The sequence below is a fragment of the Aethalodelphis obliquidens genome, unplaced genomic scaffold (assembly GCF_003676395.1).
Source record: "Aethalodelphis obliquidens isolate GAN/ISIS:26980383/991018 unplaced genomic scaffold, ASM367639v1 scaffold16, whole genome shotgun sequence".
Classification (NCBI taxonomy): Eukaryota; Metazoa; Chordata; class Mammalia; order Artiodactyla; family Delphinidae; genus Aethalodelphis; species Aethalodelphis obliquidens.
Genome location: NW_020837960.1, coordinates 13,658,319 through 13,668,068, shown reverse-complemented (window position 1 = coordinate 13,668,068; position 9,750 = coordinate 13,658,319).

The following is a 9,750-nucleotide window of genomic DNA, read 5'->3' as shown; positions in this document are numbered from 1 at the left end:
GGCAGATTTCACTTCGAGTCCCAGTTCTGCCTTGTACTACCCTTGGTCATCTTAGGAAAGTCCGTTGACTTCTCTGAAAGAGTGATAAGGGTACTTCCCTCATTTGTTGGGCGACTTAACTGAGAACTGCTTGGAAAGCACTTCCTGCCGTGTCTGGTAAATAGTAAGAGCTCAGTACATGTTCTTGTTATTAAAACTCTTTCATAGAGGCTGGGTGTGCCTCTAACAGAGGCCCTGGTTGCCCCAGTGTCGGTGCCCATCACCAGTAGGGAACTTCTACAATTCAAAATCAAAAAATCAAAAACAAGGACAGATGACCTGATTCTTAAATGGGCAAGGGAACTGAAGAGATATTTCTCCAAAGAAGACATGCAAATGACAAAGAGGTATGTGGAAAAGGTGCTCAATATTAGTAATCATTAGGGAAATGTAAATCAAAATCACAATGAGATTTCACCTCAACAAGTTAGGATGGACACACACACACATATATACATCTAACCATCATCTGAGCCTTCAGTGAGTCAATCTTTTTGCAATAATAACAAAGATCACTGATCATAGATCACCATAACAAATATAATATACTTGAAAATTTTGAAGTTTGAAATATTGCTACAATTACCAGATGTGACACAGAGAGAGGAAGTAAGCAAATGTTGTTGGGAAAATGGTGCTGATAGATTGGCTCAATGCACGGTTGTCATAAACCTTCAATTTGCAAAAAAACAGAAAACAAAACAAAGAAACACAGTATCGGCAAAGCGAGATAAAGCAAAGCACGATAAAAACAAGGTCTGTCTGTAGAACTACCATATGACCCAGCAAGCCCATTTCTGGGCATATACCCAAAGGAATTGAAACCAGGATCTTAAAGAGATATCTACACTCTCATATTCACTGCAGCACTATTCACAATAGCCAAGACATGGAAGCAAACTCAATGTCCACTGATGGATGGATGGATGAAGAAAGTGTGGTATATACATATGATGGAATATTATTCAGCCATAAAAAAGAAAATCCTGCCATTTGCAACAACATGGATGAACCTGGAGGAGAATATGCTAAGTGACATAAACACGAAAAGGACAAATACTATTATACATGATACCGCTCGTATGAGAAGTCTACAATAGTCAAACTCAGAGAAGCAGAGAAGAATGGTGCTTGCCAATGGCTGGGGGGAGGGGGAAACAGAAGTATTCAAGGGTACAACGTTTCAGTTATGCAAGATGAATGAGTCTTAGAGATCTACTCCACCAGAAGTGCCTATAGCTGACACCCCTGTAGTGCATACTCAAAAATGTGGTAAGAGGGTAGAACTTACGTTAAGTGTTCTAATCACACACAATAACGATGGGGTGGGAGGAAACGTTTGGGCATGACAGATACAGTCATGGCATAGATTGTGTGACGGCTTCATGGGTATACACTTATCTCCAAACTCATCAGGTTGTATACATTAAATTTATGCAGCTTTTTGAATATCAACAATACCTCAATAAAATGGCTTTAGGAAAAAAATAACAAAGATCAGTTGACTAAAAAGATGTTAACTTCATCCAAAAACACCCTTACAGAAACACCCAGAATAGCATTGGACAAATATCTGGGCACCCTGAGGCCCAGTCAAGTTGACACAGAACCAACCATCACGGTTTACATAAACGTGTCCCCACTAAGCTGAGTTGAGAACTGGTACTAGTGTCTTTAATCTGAATCTCAAGGTGAAGCACAGACAGTATCATTTACTGACCACGTGGACAGTGGTTCTGGCCCTGATCAGAGGACTCATTTCTAGGTAAGAAAATGCTACCTCCTCACAGATACCCAATTTTACAAGTCTCCCTTCATCCAAAAGTCATTAATTCTGAGGTCTAACAGGAAGCCTTGAACTGTTCATGCTGAAATGTAAGCCAATTTTGTATAACCTTCAGTGGAAGAGAGAGAACAGCCTATCATGGCCCCTCAGTGTTATAACAGCATCGCCTCAAGCAAAGTAGGACAAGCTTCCCTGTTCAGCCTTCCTGTTCATCCAAGATCACTACGCCCCCCTCATGGTGGAAAGTCATCTGACGGACACATTTATACAAAGAAAGGAGCTAAGATTTCCTGAAGGATAACTATGTGCTACATACTATAGGTATATTATCAAATTTAATCATAACAGCCGTAAGTAGTATTCTTTACTCTGACAAGTGAAGAATTTCAGAGAAGTTACTTAATTTATAGTCCAGTGGCACCAAAGGCTGACCCTCTGTTATATGGTGGGAATGGGCCTTGGTGGGAATCCAGCTTTAGCTGGTTCCGTAGCTCCTGGTCTCTCCAGGACTCCACGCTGCCCCCCTGAATTGTGGCACAAGTGTCCTTGCCATCTCCGGAAACAAGCAGGATTGCCTGGAAAGAGCCTTAGGACTCTCCCCGGGGGGCGTGCAATGAGCCAGCAGATACCAGAGGCTTCTCTTTCCCCAGAAGATGGACTGAGCCAAGCTCCCCCAAGGTCTCCAGATGTGGGCAGGTGACTTTCCCCAGCATGGCTATAAATAGCTGGTACCCAGGCTCAGATCATTTGCTGCCCAAACACAGACTGGACTTGAAGCTCAGGGCAAAACCATTCTCAGGCTTCTTCCAGTGAAAGGGAGTGCGTTAGTGGGAGGAGTATCCTCTGCTGACCACCACACCTGTGCACCTGGGTCCCAGTGTGCCTCTCCCCAGGCTGTCAAGGGGCAGGGATGCACGAAGGCTGGCCTTTCCACTGGTCATTCCAGTGTGTATCAGTGAGGCCTGGCGTACACCTGACCCTGCTGTGTGCGGCCTCTTCACCTCGCCGTCCCTTACTTTTTGATAGCACTTTACAGTTTATTTTCACATCCATTTCTTGCTTCCTCTGCTAAATCAGGAGTTGGCAAGCTACCGCCAGTGGGAAGAACCCTGCTCACTGCCTATTTTTGCTACTGGAATACACCCAAGCCCATTCTCTCGTGTTCTGTCTATGGCTGCTTTCCCCAGCACGGCACAGCTGAGGAGGTGCTGCAGAGACCATCATGGTCTGCAAAGCGTAGACTATTTACTATGAGGCCTTTGACAGAAAAGGTTTTGCCAGCCCTGCTTTAAACAATCCCAGGAGGCAAATGCAATTACTATCATTACTAAAGTGACAGGTGGGAAAAAAAACCCGGGATGAAACCAAGTGGCTCAGAAATGTTTTCTTAAGGACACAGAACTGGTTGGCAGAGCCGAACCGAAAGCCAAATGCCTTTCCTCCATGTAAGGGTTCACTTTGAAGCCAGTCGGACACGGGCGAGGCTCAGCACCAGAGGGCGGTTCTTTGGGAAGGTCTTTCTGGCCAAGTGACACTGACTTGGAGAAAAAAGAGAGGCAGGTTTGTTCTCTAAAACATGTCGGACAATCAACACTCAGCCTGCGGATGTTGAGAACCAGCCCTGAGCTAGAGGCTGCAGGGACTGAAATACCAGCCAAAAGGGTCTGGAATATTCAGAGTTGACATATCTTTTTTTTTATTATTTTTTTTTTATTTTTTGTGGTACGCGGGCCTCTCACTGCTGTGGCCTCTCTCATTGCGGAGCACAGGCTCCGGACGCGCAGGCTCAGTGGCCATGGCTCACGGGCCCAACCGCTCCACGGCATGTGGGATCTTCCCGGCCCGGGGCACGAACCCGCGTACCCTGCATCGGCAGGCGGACTCTCAACCACTGCGCCACCAGAGAAGCCCTTAATTATTTTTTTTTGGCTGCGCTGCAGGGCTGGCAGGACCTTAGTTCCCTAACCAGGGATTGAACACAGGCCCCCGGCAGTGAAAGCACAGAGTCCTTACCACTGGACCACCGGTGAATTCCCCAGAGTTGATATTTCATTAACTTTTTATCTTCCAATTAAAAAAGCAAACAAAATGCTTACAAACCATAGGTATGCGAGAAATAAATGTGAAAAAGATACACGTGAGGAAGGAAGCCATAAGCTCTTCTGGTGTCACCAGGGAAGCAAAGTTCCAGGGAGTGGTTTTTCTTATGTAAGATTTTCTCCTCCTTCCCACTCCGCCCCTCCACACACACGCCATTTGAGTGACAGTCAAGGTCAGAGTCATCACCTCCCCATGCTGTCCAGGACCAGAGATGCTTCTCCTGGGCTCTTTCTCATGATGATTCATGTTTATAACACAGACTTGGAGGCTTCTGTTTCTGGTAAGAACCCATCATTTCCTAACGGTATTTAGTAGCAGCCGGATGCCATCTCCTTGTGGCTTTAACCCAGGACAGTGTCACTCTCCCCTATCACCCTGGGGTATTTAGAATGGTCCGGGAATGATGGGGAAGGGTGAGAGGGCCCACAGGAGACTTTGTGCTCAGTCCTGGAAACCAAGGGTCTGTGGAGCTCTGAGCAGGCAAACCCAACACTGTGTAGAGAGAAGGGCTTCTGAAGAGGAGGCAGCCCTCACTCCTGAGGCAAACATTTAAAGCAAGAATGCCTTGGAAGAGAGAGAAAAAAAAAGGAAGGCAAGGCCTAGGATAGAGGGCAAGGCCAACCAGGGAGAGAGAAGGGAGGAGGTGGTTGACAGGAGTCAGCCCTGCTGGGCCAGGTGAGTGGTTGCATCTGTAAATAGCACCTCCTGGATTGTGCAGTGCACAGCCTGTGCAACCATACACGGCGGCTCGGAGAAGCACCAACTTGGCTCAAAAATGTCCAGAAATAGATTTTGGAAATATAAGGTTGAGTCAAGCTTGGGCGGGTCAGGGGTGGCCGTGCAGAGAGAGAGAATACACACATGCATGCATACACATATACATGGATCTTTTGTTAAATAAGTATGAAAGAAACCGAATAAAAATAAAATAAAATGAGCACCTCCAGGCTCTTTGTGCTGAGCTGCATTGATTAATCATGAAGGCCTTGCCTGGGAGACAGCAAAATAAGACATTTTAAGAAGTCATTTTGCATGAGCAGGTCAAAGGTGAGGGGCCAGAAGAAGGCCAATTTGAGAGCCAGGTTTCTCCCCGGCCCCTGTGGTTCCTCTTCTCTCAACCAGAACCTGGAGACAGATCTGTGTCTCCCCAGCCAGCCCCAGCTGTAGCCGAGTTCATGCAGACGTTAAGGAAATGAAACACTGGCTTGCTGGAAGATATGAGGGAAATGGTTCTCAAACTTTCATGTGCTCAGAATGCCCTGGAGAGCCTGGGAACACACCAACGATGGGCCCTAACCTCCGAGTTTCAGACTCAGTAGTTCTGGTGGGGTTGTGGGGGGAGGGGAAGAATTTGCATTTCTACTGTATTCCCAGGTCAGGCTGATGCTCCAGAGACCACACTTCGGGAACCACTGGATGATAGACTAGTCAGTTTAACAGCACAGACTCGGGAGCCAGCCTGCCTGTGTGCAAGTCCTGGTCCCGCCCATCACCGCCTGTGTGACGGTAGGCCACGTTCATAAAGCGGTCACAGGACAGGGTGGCGGGGCTGGCCTGAGGGCACTCACTGGGGCCCAGGCAGCCATGCAGAGGTTTGTCCCTGGTGTTTGGAGAGAGAGGGGTAGGGCGGTAGCTGTGAGGCCAGGGAGGCCCGAGTGTTTCAGGCTCGGAGTTCCACTGCCCTGGACCACGCTCAGGCTGGGGAGGCCTGCCCCATTCCATTAAGCGGTGTGTGTGTGTGATGGGCAGGGAGGTGGCAGCGGAACCCGGAACCTTCCTCCTCAGGTCTACCTACTCTGCCAAGGACTCTCCCTGCCCCTCCTGCTTTGCCCCAGGCTTCAGCCCTCACCTCCGTTTGTCTCCTCTCTTCCTGTCTCACCATTGCTTGGGCCCATGACCACCTGGCAGTTGACCTCCCCTCCCATGAACTGGCCCAAGGGCAGCCCCGGCACACAGTGGGCTGGAGGTCAGGCAGGCCGGCGCCCGCTGCTCCAAGGCTCACTCTTTCCATCTTTGTTTGGTGCACCCAGAGCGAGTAGACAACTGGAACGTTGGGGAGATCCTGAGAAATTTCCCAAGTCTGAGGCTACACCCTGCCCGTATCTCCTGACCCACTGCCTTTCTGTTTAGAGACAGGTGTCATTTTCTTTCCAATCTGATTTCAAACCAACAATATCATCAGAGGGACTTGAAATGCCCAAAGCCACATAGGCTGTCATTATGAATCTCTCTCTGCCCCAGTCAACCCAAAGTATGATTCCAAGGAACGTTGTAAATTGCAGCTGGTGACAGCTAAGTACAACACAAACATGTCACAAACCTCATAAGCGCAGTGAGAATGACAGAAACAGGCTGAAAAATTAATATGTCACACACACATCTCTGACTTGTCTGTTTTTTCTGATTTAACCACACTTATGCTTTTTTCAGCATTAGATAACCTTAGCCACTAAATTGTCCTTTTGGGATTGTAAATGTCTTTGAAGTGAACATTTCCACACAGAACTCCCCTGATGTATCAGAAGAGTTTGAAGGAGCTTCATGATGTGATTTGAAAAGTGCTAAAAGGCACCCCCATCCCAGACCTTCTTCATCGCCACAGTGACTGAAATTCCCACAATTAAAGGGATATGACATTGAGTTCAGAAGGCACCTGCTAAAAGTCAATTCCATTAACAAAACAGACCAAAAGGGCTCTTAACTGAGGTCCCAGGCCTGCCCTTCAGTGGTTTGCTGACAAGGTCTGTCACTTCAGTGCACGTGTTACATGCACATAGCCCTCTAGAGAGAGGTCTCTAACTCCCATTGTATTTTCAAGGAGGTCCATAACTCCCCAAAGGCGAGGGGAAGACTCATTAAATCTGTTGTATTTGACATTTTAAAAGGTTAGCCCAGGACCCTAAAAAAGAGAGACAACCACCAGGTGACCTGGAACGAAGGGACTGCCAGGAAGGGCAAACCAGTTGGAAGACCACACAGCAGACCCCGGGGAAAGGGGTCAAGGTCACATTTGAACTTCCTCGTGATTACACCTAAAGAGGACCTCTTACGTCCCCATCTCTCCTCCTTACCCTCCCGCCAACAACTCCATGTACACTCTACAGAATAACACTCTGTAATTTTTTATGTGCATACAACATGACAGGTACTATGCTTAGCACTACTTCTGTTATCTTATTTAATCCACAAAACAAACTTTTGAGATCCGTGCTATCACTCCCCCATTTTACAGACGGTGAAACTGAGGCTTAGAGTATTGGGTACCTTGGTGAGGTCACCCAGATAATAATCAGCAAACTGGGCTCAGGTAGCCTTAATCCAGAATCCATTCTTTTAACCACCATGTGTGGGTTCTCAAACATGAGTGGGTCTCAAAACCACCTGGAGGGCTTGGGAAGCACTCATATCCAGGCCCTACTCTAGAATTTCTGATGAAGTAGCTTTGGACCCAAGAACTGGCATTTCTAACAAATTCCCAGATTTTGCTGATGCTTTTGGTCTGGGGACCCCTTGCCACATGGTGAAGCTCCCTCCCTTGCACAGGTTCCTAAAAGTGTGTTCATAAGATCACATATTTTTGTAAAATTTAAGAATACAAGACATTTGTGTATTATCTTCTTAGAGCAGATCCTTAAACTTGTATAAGCTTTGGGCCGCCCCCAAACCTGGATTTGCCCTAGAGCCTGGAGCCTTCCTTCGATCACGTTGATCCTGATTCTATCTCAGACCTGCCTCGTGTTACAGTCCACACCCAGGAGCATTAGCTACCCCCAGTCCAGCAGGCTAGGATTTCACCAAGTTCTTCGGTCTGTCAGAGTCTTATCTGTGAACACGATCTGTCTGCAGCTTTCAGATAAAGACAGGAGGAAGGTAGTTTTATGTATTAAAGTGACCACCTCAGTCATCAAGACATCCTGGGGGGAGTCGGAGCTGGGATCTTAAGGATGTCACACATGTCCCTGCAGGAAGGGAAGGGAGATGGGGAGACCCCTTCTGGCAGCTGGACTAGGGAGAGTAGTGAGAGAAGCCCTCCTTTAGTACCGGATGGTGATGGAGGGAGTGGGTGTTCACACAGGTTGCTTCAAATCTCCCCCTGGCAAGAGGTCAACACCACCCCACAAGTCAGTGAGCATGTTTGGGAAGCAGGAAAAAGAGGAAGGGGAGAAATGAAAGCCGGACCGCACCTTTCTATAGCGACTCAGGCATGGGAGATCCCGCAGGAGCTTGGCTGCCCCCATCCCGTCCCCACCACTCAGCAGCGGCCAATGGAAACACAATCGGAGCCACAGATGTAATTTTACATTTTCTAGTGGCCCCATTAAAAAAGGCCAGGAACAGGCAAAAATCAATTTGGAATATATTTAATCTAACATATTTGAATTCTGATCACATCAACATAATCAATGAAAAAATCATTAATGAGATCTTTTCTGCTTTTTCATGGTAAATGTCAGAAATCTGTCTTTACACTCACAGCACATCTGCTCAGACGCAAGATTTTCAACAGATAAAGCGAAACGTGGTTCTAACAAAATAACATTCTGTGTTTAATGGAAAAATGTTTTATGTTGCTCCAGTTTTCAAATTTATATCTAAATAAGTTAAAACTTCAGAGCCTCAGTTGAACCAGCTGTATTTCAAGTGTTCAATGAACACATGTGGCTAGTATTGGAACAAACTGACTTCCTGGACCTCCTGGAAATTTATACAGAGTCCAGGAGAAGTTCTATGTCCCTGAAATAGTGGTAGTAATGGTACTAGCTGCCTGGATGCGTCACAGGGAAGAGGGAGGGAGGGAGGGATTTTGGAATTTGGAGAAAATCAAAAGGAGAAAATCCAAGATGGTTAGGATTCCTGACATCGAATCTCCTGTCTCTGAAATAACTCCTTGTAGCAATAATTACCACATTTATACGTTTTGTGTTGGGTTGTTTAGCATCTGACTCCCCCACCAAGCCGTTAGCTCCATGAGGGCAGGAAGAGTATCTTACTCACTACTGTATCTAGATATCACAGCTCTCAGTTGAAAGAAGACATGAATCACACTAAATCTTTGAAGGACAGCTGGGGGTGGGGTGTGATTCTGCCCATGTATAAGCAAATCAGCCCAAACAGAGGTGGTCATCTGAGCAAAGGCTGGCAAAGTCAGCATAGAGCCTACCGTTGAGCTAAAAACAAACTACCAAACTGGGCTGAATGTCTCCATTTTGCAGGTGAAGTAGTTTGAGGTATTAGTAGGTGATGGGAAGTTAAGTCCTGCATCTCCACAGAACCTGATGCGCTCCCATCACACATGGCCTGAAGCCACTCTCCTTCCCATTCAGATCCTGTTTTCTGGGTCCTTCTTTTATTTCCTGCAGTTCCAGGGATATCAGAGCCAAGCAGTTCAGACTCTTACTGAGCAATGAGGAAGGGCCGCTTGCAAGTGGGGAGTTGTCTTAGTTTGTGACTTTTAGGGCAAATGACAGAAATCGAATTCTGACTTCCTTAGGCGTAAAGGAGGACTCACTGCGAAAGTCCCGCAGGGGACCCTGCAGGAGACCCTAGACAAGAATGGAACTAGGGTCAGGTACAGCCAGAACCAGACCGGCCACACTGTCTCTTCCCCTCTCCACCTCTCTCTCCCTGTGCCCCCGCCTCTGTCCCGTCCCCTCCACCGTCTCCTTCTCCCCCATCCCTCGCAGGCCAGCTTCTTCTCCGTCTGAGCCACATGTCAGTAAACACTCAGCCACCCGTAACCAAGCTTCAGAGCTTCCATTTCAACCACCAGAGGGAGGCTGGCACAACTCTTGAATCCAAATTCTAGAAGCCCACTTGGGGGCCTC